Source organism: Mustela lutreola, chromosome 11 (assembly GCF_030435805.1).
Source record: "Mustela lutreola isolate mMusLut2 chromosome 11, mMusLut2.pri, whole genome shotgun sequence".
NCBI lineage: Eukaryota > Metazoa > Chordata > Mammalia > Carnivora > Mustelidae > Mustela > Mustela lutreola.
In genome coordinates this window covers 58,743,913-58,759,364 of record NC_081300.1, presented here as the reverse complement: position 1 = coordinate 58,759,364, position 15,452 = coordinate 58,743,913, and the positions used below count along the sequence as shown (strand labels likewise).

The 15,452-nt window shown below is 44.6% G+C and overlaps 1 long non-coding RNA gene across 2 annotated transcripts in view; it reads right to left on the bottom strand.

Moving 5' to 3' along the window:
- LOC131811284 (uncharacterized) overlaps nt 1–14,394 on the bottom strand; it is a 59,455-nt gene extending 45,061 nt beyond the window's left edge. For both annotated transcript variants that reach the window (XR_009345867.1, XR_009345866.1), the window contains exon 1: nt 14,023–14,394. This is a non-coding gene — a long non-coding RNA (uncharacterized LOC131811284). The remainder of the gene's footprint in view (nt 1–14,022) is intronic.
- Nucleotides 14,395–15,452: the final 1,058 nt, after the last annotated feature.

Here is a 15,452-nt window from a genome sequence, read left to right as displayed (position 1 = left end):
GGTCTATGAGGACCTATTATGCTTTTCATCCCTGTGCTTGGGTCTTATCACCCTGGAGAAAGGACTGACCTCCTACTAGAGGGGATGTCAACAAGACTGGTAAAATATGATAAACTCCACCTGCATGAGATCAATGATACCCCTGAAAAATGTCTCTCCCTGGAGCAGTAAGCTTTCTGAACTCAAGATGGAAAATCCCAGGAAATATACATACCAGAGGGCCCAGAAAGTTCTAGAACTATCCCAAATGTCAGAAATAATGTCTCCAACCTCCTAACTGAAGCCATGGAACTGAAGCCATATTTCTGACATCCCAAATGTCAGAAATAATGTCTCCAACCTGCCAACTGAATTCTGAGTACCTGGAAAAGAAAGAGAAGGGCCCCTGGCCCAGGCTGAAGGGCACTGCCCCATTCTGGGGGCTGCCCTCACTGGCAGGCAAGCTGGCCCAGGCTCCCAGCCAGCTGCTGGACTGAAAAGGAAAGAGTACCAGGGAAGCAGCTCTGCAGGCTGGCCAGGTTCTTCGAAACTGTAAGTCCTGGTCAGTGTCTTGCCCCTCGAGTTCTGGCCCCCATCGCAAGGACAAGGAGGACAGAAACTGGAAAGCGGCTGAGACGTGCTCTTGCATTTCTCTGGGCCGCCCCACTCACCGTGGCAGGACTCTTAAAACGATATGTGCCCCACATCTTCCTGCTTGACCCTCAAGTCCATGTGCAGCCATGCTGCTCTTCCTATCTATAGAAAAGGAGCCAAGCACAGAAAGGTTGTAAGTGCAGTTTGCAACTCGAAATCTCCTCTCTGAACCCCGTCAGGTGGGGTCCACCTCCTTACTTCACAAAATCCTGGTATATTTATCAACCTGATCAATTTACGATCATGGATCCCAGAACTCACAAGCTGGGCGAGGTGTCAGAGACCTAGCCCAACCCCTTCCACTCCTCAGAGGAAAACAGGGTCCCAAGAGCTGAAGGCGGTGCTCCATTACTCACAGGCTACTGTAGCAACAAATCACCACAACCCGATGCCTTAAATGGACACCCACTTATCACTCCATTTCCCCAGGTCAGAAGCTCGGTGAGGCATGGCTCAGCTGGATCTCTGTTGAAGGTCTTATGGGCCCAAATCAAGGTGTCAGCAGGGCTGCAGACCTTTCGAGAAGCTCTGGGAAGACTCCTTCTCAAGCTCATTGAGTGCCTTGACAGAATTCAGGTCCTCATGGTTCTAGGCCCAGAGTCCCCATTTCTTTGTAGTCTGTCATCCGAGGCCCACCTACATTCCTGTCTCACTGCCCTTCCCTCCTGAAACCAGCAAGACATATGGAACCCTTCTCTTGATGTGACTCTCTCCAAATCCTCTTTCTGCCTCATCCCTCAGACTACAGCTGGAGAAAGTGCTCTGCTTCCGAGGGCTTGTGTGATTCAGTTGGGCCCACCGAGACCATTCAGGATCATCTCCCTCTGATAAAGTGCTTAATGAAATCTGCAAAGTCCTTTTGCTAGGACATGATCACATGGTCTAGGAATAAGGACATGAACATCTTCTGGCCATGCAGTCAGTTAGAAACCCAGAATAGGTGTTCAGCCCCCTCCCCCCCAGGTCAAGCATACTGTGTGGCGGGAGCCTCAAAGCTCCAGGCTGGACAGGTTTCTGGCTGGAGGCTTGTATCGGCAGAAGGGATGGCCCCATTCCCTGCCACCGAGCAACGAGCAGGCGGACCTCAGCACCCTCTGGTTTTCCTGGTCTCTGGGGTTTATTTTGGCGGTGTCCTTCATCATTTTGTGAGAGCAGCTGCAAATCCTCGGAACATTCAACAGACAGATGTGCAAACACGAATACCAAAACCTATTGCAAAATATTCATTTGTATGTTAATGTATATGCAGTCATTCAATAAACATTTGCAGAAAGCTTACAGCAAGCAGACCATGTGAAAAAGATTTGAGGATCTGTAGCATCTTTGAATTATTTATGAGGCAGTGCCCTCCCCCCTGATTAATATGAATAACAGAATTGACCACATCCGGGCCTTTGCTCAGGTCAGCATTCGTGCAGACGGTGTACCCTGAAGAACCTCAAAGGGCTGTGTTTGGGTCTGGTGGTGAAGTAGCCCGTCCACTGCATAGGTAGGTGGAGATCCAGACTGAAGCTGAGTCCCCTTCCAGCAGAGTAAGACCTGGGACTGCTGTCATGGATCCCTCAGGCCCCAGGGCTACATCTTTCTGCCAGGACACCCAGGGCAGAGGCACCGGCAGGAAGACAGGCATCCAACGGGATGTGTACCTGGCTCCTCGATGAGGCCAACAGGGCTGTCTTGCCCAGAGACCAAAGTTACAGACCTCTGTCCATACTCGGCCAGAGCCCTTTGCTCATGTCATTCAAGCTGTGCACAGTTAAGAGTCTGAAAGGACTGCCACGTAGTCTCAAAGGACCAACGCAACCCACGGAGTAGCTACTCCCTTTTCAACAAGATCTGTATTTATTATAAAACATCTTTAACCAACAAGCATTCTTGAAACATGGTTCCATTTAGCAGGAAATTCAGATTGGTGTAGCTGGAAGGGGACTTGAAATAGGAACTTTTATTCCAAAGCAAGGAAAATGAGATCCTGGGAGGTGGGGTGACTTGCCCAGGAGCCCCCATGAGTGAGTTCAGAGAACAGAAGCTCTGGTGTTGGCCCCCCCTCCATCGCACCAAGGGGCCTCCGACGGCAATGCCGGCAAAGCAATGCTTAGAAACTGATAAACACGTACGTGTGGGTGTATTATATGACAAGTTATACTCCACAAGCATAGCACTTCCTATGGTAGCACCTAGAAGTGGGAAGAGCTGGCTGAGAGGCCGGGGAGCTAAACTCTGGTCCCCAGTCTGCGAGTAACAAGCTGTGTGACCACAGGCAAGTTATTTGACATCTCTGGACTTCATTCCCCTCACATGTAAACGAACTGAAGTTTAAAGCCTTTCCTATGCCCGACACCCAGGACTAAGGGCAAAAAGCCTTGTGGGGTTAGCTACGTGTCATGCGTAAAATAGAAATACAGAAGGATTTTGGCTGAAGACTCTCATTTAATTTGTTCTGCTGGAATGAAGGAACCCCAGGTCTATGATAAGATTCCCCCTTCCCAATGCACCAAGTGTCATGTGAGAGGCAAGGGAGGCTCCGGGCTGGAAGGAAGGAGCAGGTGGTGGCCATCCCCCACCCACCTGCCAAGACCACCTCCCCATGGGTGCTACACACCAGACCCCTTGAGGCTCCTTGAATCACCATGATTGATGGGCTCTCGGTTTACACACTTCACAGGGCCCTCCCACTCTTGTCAAGGGTGGCAGGGGATGGCTGCTGGGTTCTGGGCTCTCGCACTTTCTACCTGAGCCTTAATTGGATTAGAGACATGAGGCAAGGAGAACAGAGGAACACGCAGTCCCGTGAGCCCCAGCCCTGCTCTCTGGAAGCACCATCCTCGTTGACTAGGACAGCTCTGAATGTGTCTGGGAAGCTCTCCACCTAGTCTTGGCTGCAGCCCCAGGAGATAACACATACACAGATGTTCTCTTTGTATAAATGAGAACACGGGGGCTCTGTCCGGCTTGTAACCCCCTGCGTCCCCAGGAACAACGTGGGCCTGAGGACACATGTCCATCAGAATGGCACCCCCTCTGTGCAGATGTCTTCCTCAAACACCAGGACACTCAAACCCAAAGGATATGAAGACATTTTGTGCCCACCATTCATTCAAACACAGCGCATGATGAGAGAAGCCCAAAGTTCACAGAAACTGATACTCCAGTGAGAAAAACACCTCGAAGATAGGTAAAACCAGCAGAGGAGGCTAACCAAGTCCTCGTTGGCCTGACTCATGTGGACTGAGGTTCAACAGAAGTTCAAGGGGGGAGAAGAGTAGTAAAGACCTTGCTCGCTACTGGCACACCGCTTGCCTGGCAAAAATAGGTATGTTGAATCCCAAGACAGTAATAAATGCCGTCTGAAGACAGAAAAAAAAGGAGTCAAACCCCAGATGGTTTTATTAGTTGGGCAATATTATGGTTTCCACAGTAACATTTGCCCTCTGTTTATAAGAACAGGGCAGGGAAAGGGGACTGATGGGGTTTTTTGCAGTACTTTTTTTCCCCAGCTACGACTGTGGCTTTCATTATCGGGGGAAGACCTGAAATCCCACAGGCTCAGGTCGTTACTCTGATCTTTCCCAGCAAAAGAGTCGGGCAAGGAAAAAGGAAACCACCTTATTAAAAGCAGAAACACCCTCAAAAGTTAAAACCAAAATATTAAGAAGGGCAACCCCTTTAAAAAAAAAAAAAAAGATTTGAGCATATCCAACAAATGGAAATCCCCCCATAGAAAGAACAAAGGTGTGCAGCCCAGACGAGCCAGAATTTGAAGGTTAGTGGGGAATGGGAAGGGAGCCTGTGTTTATGAATGAAGCCATCTCATAACATACTCCCGTGCCCTCCCATAAAGAATACCAGGGTGGGTGCTGGGAGGAGGGGGCGTGGCCTCCTCGCACCTTGGTCACGTACTAGCTGTATCTGGAACAGAGGTTCGCTCCCCTGTGTGGTTACAACTGCAGCTATCAGCATAAGTCTGGGCTGGCCCTTGCAGATCACATTTTGGCAAAAGCTAAGGAAGGCTCTTCCTTGGGGGCCCTGGGTAAGGAAGGGATGCACAGAGTTCCAGAACCAGCAGAAACCTTGAAGGTTATCTGGCATGTTCCATCATTTTATAGAGAAGGACCCTGAAGGCAGGGGGAGGGAAGTGATCAGCCTAAGATCCCCCTGGAAGGTGTTGGCAGAGCTGAGACCAGGACTCAAGTATTTGCGTTTCTGATCTGCAAACATGTAGTATCTTCAACCATCAATAGAAAAAGTGAGTGCAAACCAATGCTTTGTCAGTCCTGTTTCAACCCTTGGGGGTTGTCCTTCCATAACCTTATCATTTCTCCTGATGATGCACCCTGGCTTCCTCTCTCTTGTCTCCTCTCCACCTTCTTCTCTCCATCGTACAAATGGTGGGGGAGGGGGGAGGGGGACCTCTGCTTCACTGACTGTCCCCCACATATCCCAAGCAGTACCTCCATCTCACTGGCAAGACCTACATGAGTGAGGGGTGTGTGATTAAGTACAGGAGAGGTACCAGAGAAGGAAATGCAGCAGGAAGGGTGTGGGAGGCGGATGCAGGAGGGGTACATGTATAAAAAAGGGTACAGGAGGAGGGGCACAGGTGTAAAGGGTCCGAGCAGAAGGGTTCAGGAGGAGGGGTGGCGGGACGCAGGTCCCAGCCTGGACCACACAGAACATATATAAGGAGCATGAAAACAAAAGGATTGTGACACTTCCGGGTTGGTTAATTTCACCATCCATGAGAAATGAATGGTAAGTTAGGGACAAGGGTTGAAGGTCTTGTTCTCCACATCAAACTATCCCAGCATCCTATGTCTGTCTCAGGACCTCAGGCTGAAAGGGACCACAGTGACTGTGCTGCAGGTGTCCCTTATCCCTGACGGTGGACGCCAGCCAAGAGGATTGTATTTCCTTCGGGACCTCCAGCTGCATGAGGTTATAAGATTTACAGGCTACTGCCTGGATGCCTGGAGCTCAGGCACCTCACCCTCACCCGGGTGAGACAGATTTTCTGACTTGATAGCTCAAGAAGGCAGGACATTATTATTTTTTAATACCCACAAGATTCTAAGAAAAATAGGGAGAAATGGCAGTTTTATCGGCGCGTAGCTGGAATGTCTGATTGTCTGTTTTAAAAGGCTACCTCTATTTATGAGGCAGAGCTTAACCTCCACGGAATTTGTAGAGTGCATGGATTTGTGTGTCTTGATCCACAGAAAATACAAATGTCTGTGTGATTTTAGACCCAATAGGCAGATGCTGATCAGTCTTCTCGATCATCTGGAAGTCCATTTAGACCAACCAATCTGAGTGAATGAGTGAGTCAGGGACTCCCAGTTGTACATGTTCTTTCTTCTCATTCTAACTTGGTAAGGGATTTTTTTAAAAAAATCATCTCAAGTCACTTGAAAATGAAATTAACTATCAATCTAATTTTTAGAATAACTACAAGTTATAGAACATTTATAAAGGTAGCAACAAGTAAACATGAAACATTGTAACATCATATATATATTCGTATCTAACTGAATATACTCATCTTGGAGGCTACCTGATGGAAATTTGTGATCACAGCGCTATGTACTATGTACCCACTACTCAGAAGTATAGGACATAAAAATGAGCCACTACCACACTGAGTGAACGTTTCCATACAGCTGCTCTGTAGGCAATGGGTTCCCAACAGCTGTGCAATAAAGCCTCCATCTGCAAGAAACTTCCTGGTGCCCTTGGGGCAATAGGGATCGTTCCTTGGGAGCCTGGCACTGGACACAGGGTTCCATGGGCTGTTGATATGTTTTATGTTAAAAAGAAAAGGGAAAAAAAAAGTTTTATGGACAAATATGATTAGAGAATCCCAGGTCAAACAAAGAGAACTTGGCTTGTCATGCAATGCCTGGCCAACTTCATTCCCTCATCCCGTCAATGACAAGAACCGTAGGGTAAACTGAGTTAGATCTCTGTTAGCTGCAGGACCAGCTGAGATCAGAGCCCCGGATTACCCAAACCAACCAGTCCCATGCCAAGAGAAAGACTGGTGCTTGAATGCCCTTGACACACACAAACATACTGAAACCTCTGTGACAATCATCCCATCTTTTCTTTTCACCCCAAATGCTAATGCCACCAACCCACCATCTCGGCCTCTCTCAATAGAACATCCCATTAAGGGCGCCTGGGTGGCTCAGTGGGTTAAGCCACTGCCTTCGGCTCAGGTCATGATCTCAGGGTCCTGGGATCGAGTCCCGCATCGGGCTCTCTGCTCAGCAGGGAGCCTGCTTCCTCCTCTCTCTCTGCCTGCCTCTCTGCCTACTTGTGATCTCTCTCTGTCAAATAAATAAATAAAATCTTTAAAAAAAAAAAAAAAAAGAACATCCCATTAAACAGCGTTCAGTGGCATCTGCAGATCAACCAAAAGATACACGCCCTGCATATAGAGAAGCAAGCCATCTTTTGGGACGCCCGGGTGGCTCAATCAGTTAAATGTCTATTTTCCACTCAGGTCATGATCCCAGAGTCCTGGGATCGAGCCCCACATCAGGTTCCCTGCTTGGTGGTCTGTTTCTCCCTCCTACTGCCTCTCCCCCTGCTTGTGTTCTCTCTCTTTCTCTCTCTCTCAAATGAATAAATAAAACCTTTTTTAAAAAATGGAAAGAGGGGCGCCTGGGTGGCTCAGTGGGTTAAAGCCTCTGCCTTCGGCTCAGGTCATGATCCCAGGGTCCTGGGATCGAGCCCCGCATAGGGCTGTCTGCTCTGCGGAGAGCCTGCTTCCTCCTCTCTCTCTCTCTGCCTACTTCTAATCTCTGTCAAATAAATAAATAAAATCTTTAAAAAATAAAAATAAAAAATTGAAAGAAAGTCATCTTTCCTCCTTTCCAAAATGAAAAAAAAAAAAAAAATCATAGAGGTTAAATTGGCTATAGAGGTTAAGAAATCCAAAGAAAGCTATTTTGTTCACATCTACTTTTAGGCAAGAAACATTGCTCCACTTTCTGTGTACACACACACACACACACACACAAATGTGTGTGTGTGCACATGTGTTTTACATACACAAATTCCACCAAGATGATCCCCAAGCATCCTAATAAAAACTGACGAGGTCAACCAAGTAGCTTGGTGTTTCCTTTCTCCCAGCTTCCCACTCTGTGGCATTCTGTCAAGCCCCTCCAACCATTGGAGGCTAAATGATAAAGCCATCACTGAATTAATTACACAAGGATCTTGGTTGGACCACTTGCCCAGCAGGGAGCCAGACCCTGGGGCAGAGCCCACAGGTGGAGAAGAAACAGCCTGAAGGGCTTGCTCTCTAGCTCATGCTACATTCTCTCTTTGCAGACAGCCAAGCAGGAGAGGAATGTGAGGTAGAAAGGCAGGGTGGCCATGCTTTGATCTTTGTTCTGACAACAGTGCTTCACCAGACTTCTCTTCGGCACAAAGGACTGAAAGCCTGAAGTACGGGATACTCCTTTGTACATAATAGACACAAGTTTTCCATTAACACTGTTGATTTTGTCCCTCTTTTGGTGCGCACAGTGATACGCTATCATTTCAGAAGCTGACAGTGCAAAGTAGGACGGGTTTCCTAACAGTTTTATCTCTTTCTACAGTTGGCCTGTCCCGTGCCTCTCTCCCCACCCCCTTTAGCAGCAGGCACCATGCTAAGACCAACCAGGGCTCCCTAGAGAACTGGTTAGCATCTTAATACTAACTTTATTAGTTAGAATTAGTTAATTCTATTAGTTAGTTACTCTAAATCGACTCTAAGAATGATTTCACCTTCAGAAGACAGCTATTGAGTGTAAAAACCAAAAAATGGTGGAACGCAGCTTGGGATGTGGCTTTGCTGAAGCCCCCTCAGTTTTCTGGCAGGCCTACTTCCTTCAGCTGGTCCCCTCGTATTCCAAGGACAGGAACCTGAGCAAGAGCCACCATGAGAAATGCCTTGCATTTTCCTCAGCTCACTCTTCATTCCCTCACTCGATTATTCACTGAGGCAACACGGAAGATACTATGGGTATCTCCACAGAGCAGAGCATACGGTGAAGGAGGTGGACACTTGAGAAGAAAGGCTGGACACAAGGAGGAGCCTGGAGAAGTAGTCAACTCTAGGCCAGGAGAGAGTCAACGCAGGTCTGCTCCCACAAAGAAGTGATGAAGCTCTTCAGGAAACACACTCATAAAGATACACCAACAAGAATATTGCTGTCCAAAAAAGCTGAAAAAGATAGCTAATTCTCCACCAAGAGTGGGTTCAGGGGATGAAACCAAGAAAATGCGCACATGGGAGCCATTTTAGAGAAGTCTCTTCAGCCGTGATACGCAAAGATCCCTAAAACAGAATTAGGGAAAAAAAGAAAAGAAAAAAGACATAATGGAATGAAATTAGCTCACTTTTTAATTTCCTTATTGAAGAATAATTGACACACAATATTGTATTCATTTCAGAGGTACAATAATTATTCCATATTTATAACGGTTACAAAATGCTCACCTCAGTAAGAATAGTTACCATTTGTCACCATACAAAGTTGTTACATATTATCATCTATTTTCCCTACGCTGTATAGTACCTCCCATGTCTTAATTATTTTGTAGCTGGAGGATTGTACCTCTTAATACCTTTCACCTATTTTGTCCCTCCCCCTCACCTCTTCCCCTCTGGTAACCATCAGTTTGTTCTTTGTGTCTATGAGTCTGTTTCTGTTTTGTTCACCTGTTTTGTTTTCCAGATATCACCTAAGGAAAGTCATAAGGTATTTGTCTTTCTCTGTCTGACTTATTTCACTTAGCATAATACCTTCTAGATTTATCTGCATCATTGCACATGACAAACCTCATTCTTTTTCACAACTGAGTAATATTCCTTTGTACATACACACCACATTTTCTTTATCCTCTTATCTAGTGATGGACATTCAGGTGGCTGCCATATCTTACCTATTGTAAATAATGCAGTGGTGAACATAGGGGTACATATGTCTTTGCAAATTCATGTTTTCATTTTTGGGAGGGGACAAGTGCCTAGAAGCAGAATTGCTGGCTTGTATGATTATTCCACTGTTTATTTTCCACTGTTAATTTTTTGAGGAACATCTATACTGTTTTCCACAGTGGTTTCCCCAATCTACATTCCCACCAACAGTGCACAAGGGTTCCCTGTTCTCTACATCTTCACCAACGCTTCTTATTTTCTGTCTTTTTGATAATAGCCATTCCAACAGGTAGGAGGTGATATCTCATTGTGATTTTGATCTGCATTTGCCTGATGGTTACTGAAGCTGCACATCTTTTGTGTGCACTTTTTGGCCATACGTATATCTTTTTGGGGGGGAAAAATGTTCAAAGTCTCTGCACATTTTTACTTGGATTGTTGGTTTTTTCTTACACTGAGTTTTATAAGTTCTTTATGTGTTTTGGATATTGACCCTTTGTGGTTTCAAGTCTTCTATTTAAGTTCTTAATCTGTTCTGAGTCTATTTTTGTCTACAAGCTAGGATAGTGGTCCAGCCTCATTCTTTTGTGTGTAGACATCCAGTTTTCCCAACACCATTTATTGGAGACTGTCCTTCACCCATTGTACAGTCTTGCCTCCTTTGTCATAGATTAACTGACCATATATGTGTGTGTTTCTTTCTGGGCTCACTATTCCATGCTATTGACCTATTTTTATGCCAGTACCATACTGTTTTGATTATTGTAGCTTTATTGTATCATTTAAAATCAGGAAGTAGGATGCCTCCAGCTTTGTTCTTCTTTCTCCAGATCACTTTGGATATTCAGGGTTTTTGAAAGTCCATACAAATTTTATTTGTTCTATTTCTGCACTGAAATGCAAAGATCCCTATAAAAAGCTTTGCAAAAAAAAAAAAAAAATACATAGTGGAGAGCAAATGTCAGCTCATATTTGTTTAACAAAAAACTTATACAGATTCAAGTCTGCGCTTTCAAATGCAATGAAAGTTTCTGGAAAGATAAAAAAACGGCTCACAGTGGTTATCTTTGCGGAATGGAACTTCCATTACATTTTTTACCATGAAAATATATTAGTTTTATTTTTTTAAGCTTTTTTTTATTTATTTGACAGAGAAAGAGAGAGAGATCAGTAGGCAGGGCAGCAGGCAGAGAGAGAGAGGAGGAAGCAGACTCCCTGCTGAGCAGAGAGCCTGATCCGGGGCTCGATCACAGGACTCTGAGATCATGACCTGAGCTGAAGGTAGAGGCTTAACCCACTGAGCCACCCAGGTGCTCCTAGTTTTATTTTTTTAATGAATAAAGAATACTCCTACCATAAAGAAAACTAGCTCAAATACCACTCACATATTACCTGGGAGCATCCTAGTATGGCAGGCATAGCAGATCCTCTGAAATTCAGGGGATCTGATGTATAATTCTAACAAGGCCATATTGCTTTGGTATTTGGCCTTATATCACATACCCTCCCTACGAACCAGTTACACCTTTCAAAAAAGTAAGGATTATCAAGAGTCTCTGTCAGAATAAAGGATGGAGAAACATAGTAATAAACAATAGTAAAAAAATCACAAAATATTAATTAATTAACAGAACCAGGAGATTATAAATTCAGTTTACTGAGTTATCCTTAAAAGTGGCTCACTAAAGGGGCGCCTAGGTGGCTCAGTCGGTTAAGCATCTGCCTTCGGCTCAGGTCATGATCTCAGGATCCTGGGACTGAACTCCTTGCTCAGCAGGAAGTCTGTTTTTCTCTTTTCTTCTGCCCCTCCACCCCAATGTGCTTGCTCGCTCTCTCTCTCAAAAAATAAATAATATCTTTTAAAAAAATCAAGTGGTTCACTTAAGAAAGAGCTGGCAGACAACAAAGTCAGGACCCCCACTACGTGGCTGGTCCCCTTTCACAATGCTCCCGTATTTGTTGTTATTACACAGCCTGCAAGATCAAGCCCCTGATCTTTTTGACCCCAAACCCCACCCATTTGCTCACTTAGTCCCAGCCACACTGACCTCCTCTCTGTTTCTAAAACAGGCTAAGCAAACTCTTGCTTAAGGATCTTTATACTTGTTCTTCCCTCAGCCTGAAAGCATCTTCCTCTGGCCAGAAATCTCACCTAATTCATGTCTCCAGTCAATTTCCACCTCCACCGAGATGCTATCCTTTATTGCTCCGTTTAAAATACCGATATCCACCCACCCCATCATCATCACAACCCCCCTTACCTTTCTTTAAAGCACATTATACTCAACTTCTGTCTGCCTCCTTCTCCCATTACAATTTAAGAACCTAGAATAGCACATAGTAAGGAACCAAGCAAGTTTGGTGAATGAATGAATGAGTGAATATATAAAAATTCCTTTGTACTTCCTTATAAGTTCTGTATGAGCAGAAGCTAATTCAGTCTTAGTGTTTCTTATATTCCAGGGCCTAAAACAATGCTTAGCCTGCCACAATGGAATAAAAAGAACCAGATTTACCTTCTCATCTTAAAAACCTGAAACCCTTGACAACATAGCAAAAACAAGGGTTTCCAGACATTGGACAACAGACAAGATAATGATCCCGGAGATGAGGGAAACCAACAAATGAGCCCTATGATTGATTGTTCCAGCTTCCTGCCTAGAGAGAGCTTCCAGGCTTCAAGGCATGGGTGGGAAGCCCAAAGAGAGCCCTGTGGTTTCATGGAGCTAAGAAGAGAGAGCTGAGGAATCAGGAAAGCCATGACAACAGCCGTAGTTCACAAGGCAGAGTAGCAGAGAGACTCCTGGAGAGACTCCAGCCAGAGTGGGCCATGTCATATGATACAGACCATCAGGTAAGGCATGTGAAGAGGAAGGAAAAGTAAGTCTTAGACCAGGGACTACTCTGACACCATCTAACAAAGCTTAAAAGCAGTTTTCATTATGGTCAAATGACTTCCAAGCAAGTAGCATAACTTATCCCAGAGCCAAACCCTGAACTACTGAAATGAATACCAAAACTCTAGCACTTTATAAGGTAAAATATACAGATAAAATGTCTAGCATCCAACCAAAAATTACCACCCATGCAAATAAGCAAGAAAATAAAACCCATAGTGAAAAAAAATCAAACAGTATACCCAGACTAAGGAACAACCCAACGGATTGGGGAGCCTGGGTGGCTCAGTCAGTTAAGCATCTGACTCTTAATTTGGGCACAGGCCACAATCTCAAGGTCCTGGGATCAAGCCCTGATCAGGCTACATAATGGGTATGAAACCTGCTTAAGATTCTCTCTCTCCCTCTCCCCCACCCCTGCTAACATCTTGCTCGCTCTCTCTCTCTCTCTTTCTAGGAAAAAAAAAGGAAGAAAGAACAGAAAAGAAAAAAAAATTGACACAAAGGATAAAATTAGCAGGCAAGAACAATAAAGCAATTATTGTAATTTCCTATTATAATTCCAAAAGGTGGAGGAAGGTATGAATGTGTTCAAGAAAGACATGGACTATATAATAAAGACTCAAATCAAACGCCTAGAAGTAAAACATATATTATCTGCTGTGAAAAATACACTGGTTGAAATTAGGAGCCCGACTGCAGGGAAGTTGAACTCTAGCAATAAAATCTAACATGGAATGATGACTTTAAAAAAAAGCTAAAAAATAAAGACTAGAACATCACTATGTTGTGAAGCCCAGAGTCTTAATATACATAATTGGAATCCTCAATGGTAGGCATGGAAAAAATATCAAAGATCTGCTGGCCCCACTTTTTTCCAAATCTGATGAAAACTCTATATCCACAGATCCAAGAAATCCAACAAACCCCAAACACAAGAAATATGAAGAAAACAAAGCACATCATCATCAAATTGCCTAAAACCAGTGGTAAAAAAAAAGAAAAATCTTAATAACAGAGAAAATGGACACATTACATACAGAGGAAAAATTATAAATATTACTGCCCCATTCTCTTCAGAAACAACACAAGTCAGCGGTTCGGCATCCTGAAAATACTGGGGGAAAACCGTCAACCTGGAGCTCTGTAGCCAGAGTAAAAAAAGAAAAAAAAAAAAATCTTTTAGAAATAAAGACAAAATAATTTTTTTTTCAGACATATAAAGGCTGAATGAATTCATTCCCAGCAGAACGGCACAGCAAGAAATGTTAAAGGAAATCCTTTGGGCAGGGGAAAAATGATACCAGATGGAAATCTAGATCTACACGAAGGAATGAAGAGCACCCAGAATGGAAAGATAATCATGATAACATTTTGTAAACAATTTCCCAGCAGACGCTGACATTTTGCTCTTTTCTCTCTTCTCATATCTCCAAGTAAGATGGTTGCACACAGAGCTTTAAGAAATTTCATGAAAATATTAACCAACTATTATTACTGAATATTAAAAACATATATTTAGTGAGCCATCACGGATCCCTCATAGACGGAACTTACCGAATGTTGGAGGAAGGAAAATGGATCGAGACGTGGGGGAGGGAGAAGGAAGAAACACCCACTTAGCATTGGAGGTAGTTGCTTCCATCATGTGATATGACGGCTGTTATAACATCTCCCCTTGGCTTGTAAGAACTACCATGCCCTTCAGGGCCCAGCAGAAACCTGGCTTTCCTTCTGCAAAGGGTTCCCTCACCAGTCCCTTGTCTCCTGGGTACGATGGGAAGAAATAAGAATAAGCCTTAGCAGGATGCTTGGGTGGCTCAGTCAGTTAAGCCTCTGCCTTTGGCTCAGGTCATGATCCCAGGACGAGACCCAAATCAGGCTCCCTGCTCAGCAGGGAGTCTACTCCTCCCTCTCTTTCTGCCTCTCTCTCACACAATCTCTCTCTCTCTCAAATAAATAAATAAAATCTTAAAAAAAAAAAAAAAAAAGACCAGCACTCTAGTTTTCAAAGGTCATGACCCCCATTCTAAGGACTTGCAGGCTACTAGACCAACTCCCCCAAAGGAAGCCCTTGACTCCTTAACAGCAAGACAAACAGAATGTTGCTAATGTCCACAGATCTGTTTGTATATCTTGTGCAGAGCTTAGAGTAGAGCAGAGGACGGGCTCAATGCATTCCTTGATGCACTTAAATTTGAATTAAATTATGCATAGCAGATTTATATTCCGTGCCCCAAAGTTTACTCCTAGCCAAAAAAAAAAAAAAAAAAAAAAAAAACTGCTCTGACTTGAATATAACGAGCCATCTTTATGCCCTCTCCTGGGAGCCTGGGGGTCAAAGGAACAACCACAGCCTCCAGTAATGTCTCTCTTTGGGCTGGTACCACAAAATGTCAAGGCTACCCAGCGACTTCATGCCCAATAGTCCAACAGTCCCCTTAGTCGTCTCAAAACAACAGAAACTTTTCTGGCATTTTCCTTTACTTATTACTTGTGGACACTCTCTGGATCTTGGGTTGTATCTTCCCAATGCAAAGAGCACCCAAACAAAATGACAATGAGCTCAAGTCCATCAAATTGTCAAGCTGTGCACAAACTAAAATCACTCATTGCCTAAATTTGTCATATTTGAAGTCTCTGTAGTGAATAGATATTGACAAAGAAAGGGTCTGAGTGTTCTTCGGTCCCAGCTAGAGGGAGTCCTATCCCCACTGGCGAGCGTGGGTCCCACCCTTACTCTTCCGGGAACAGGCTTGGGGCCCCCAGCCCTTGCGGGGCTTGTGTGAGCCTGCGACAGGGAAGGGGTTCCCCAGCAGCACAGAGAAGGGGCTGGCTGAGCTGACCTTCCTCTGGCCAAAACAAGCAGGCTCTTGGAGATCATTATTTTAATTAGATAATTTAATCAGTCTTGACATGCTTTGTATACACAGACAAGAGCACGCCCGAGCTGCCACGGGGTCCGTGATCTTGAAAAGGTCTGATTT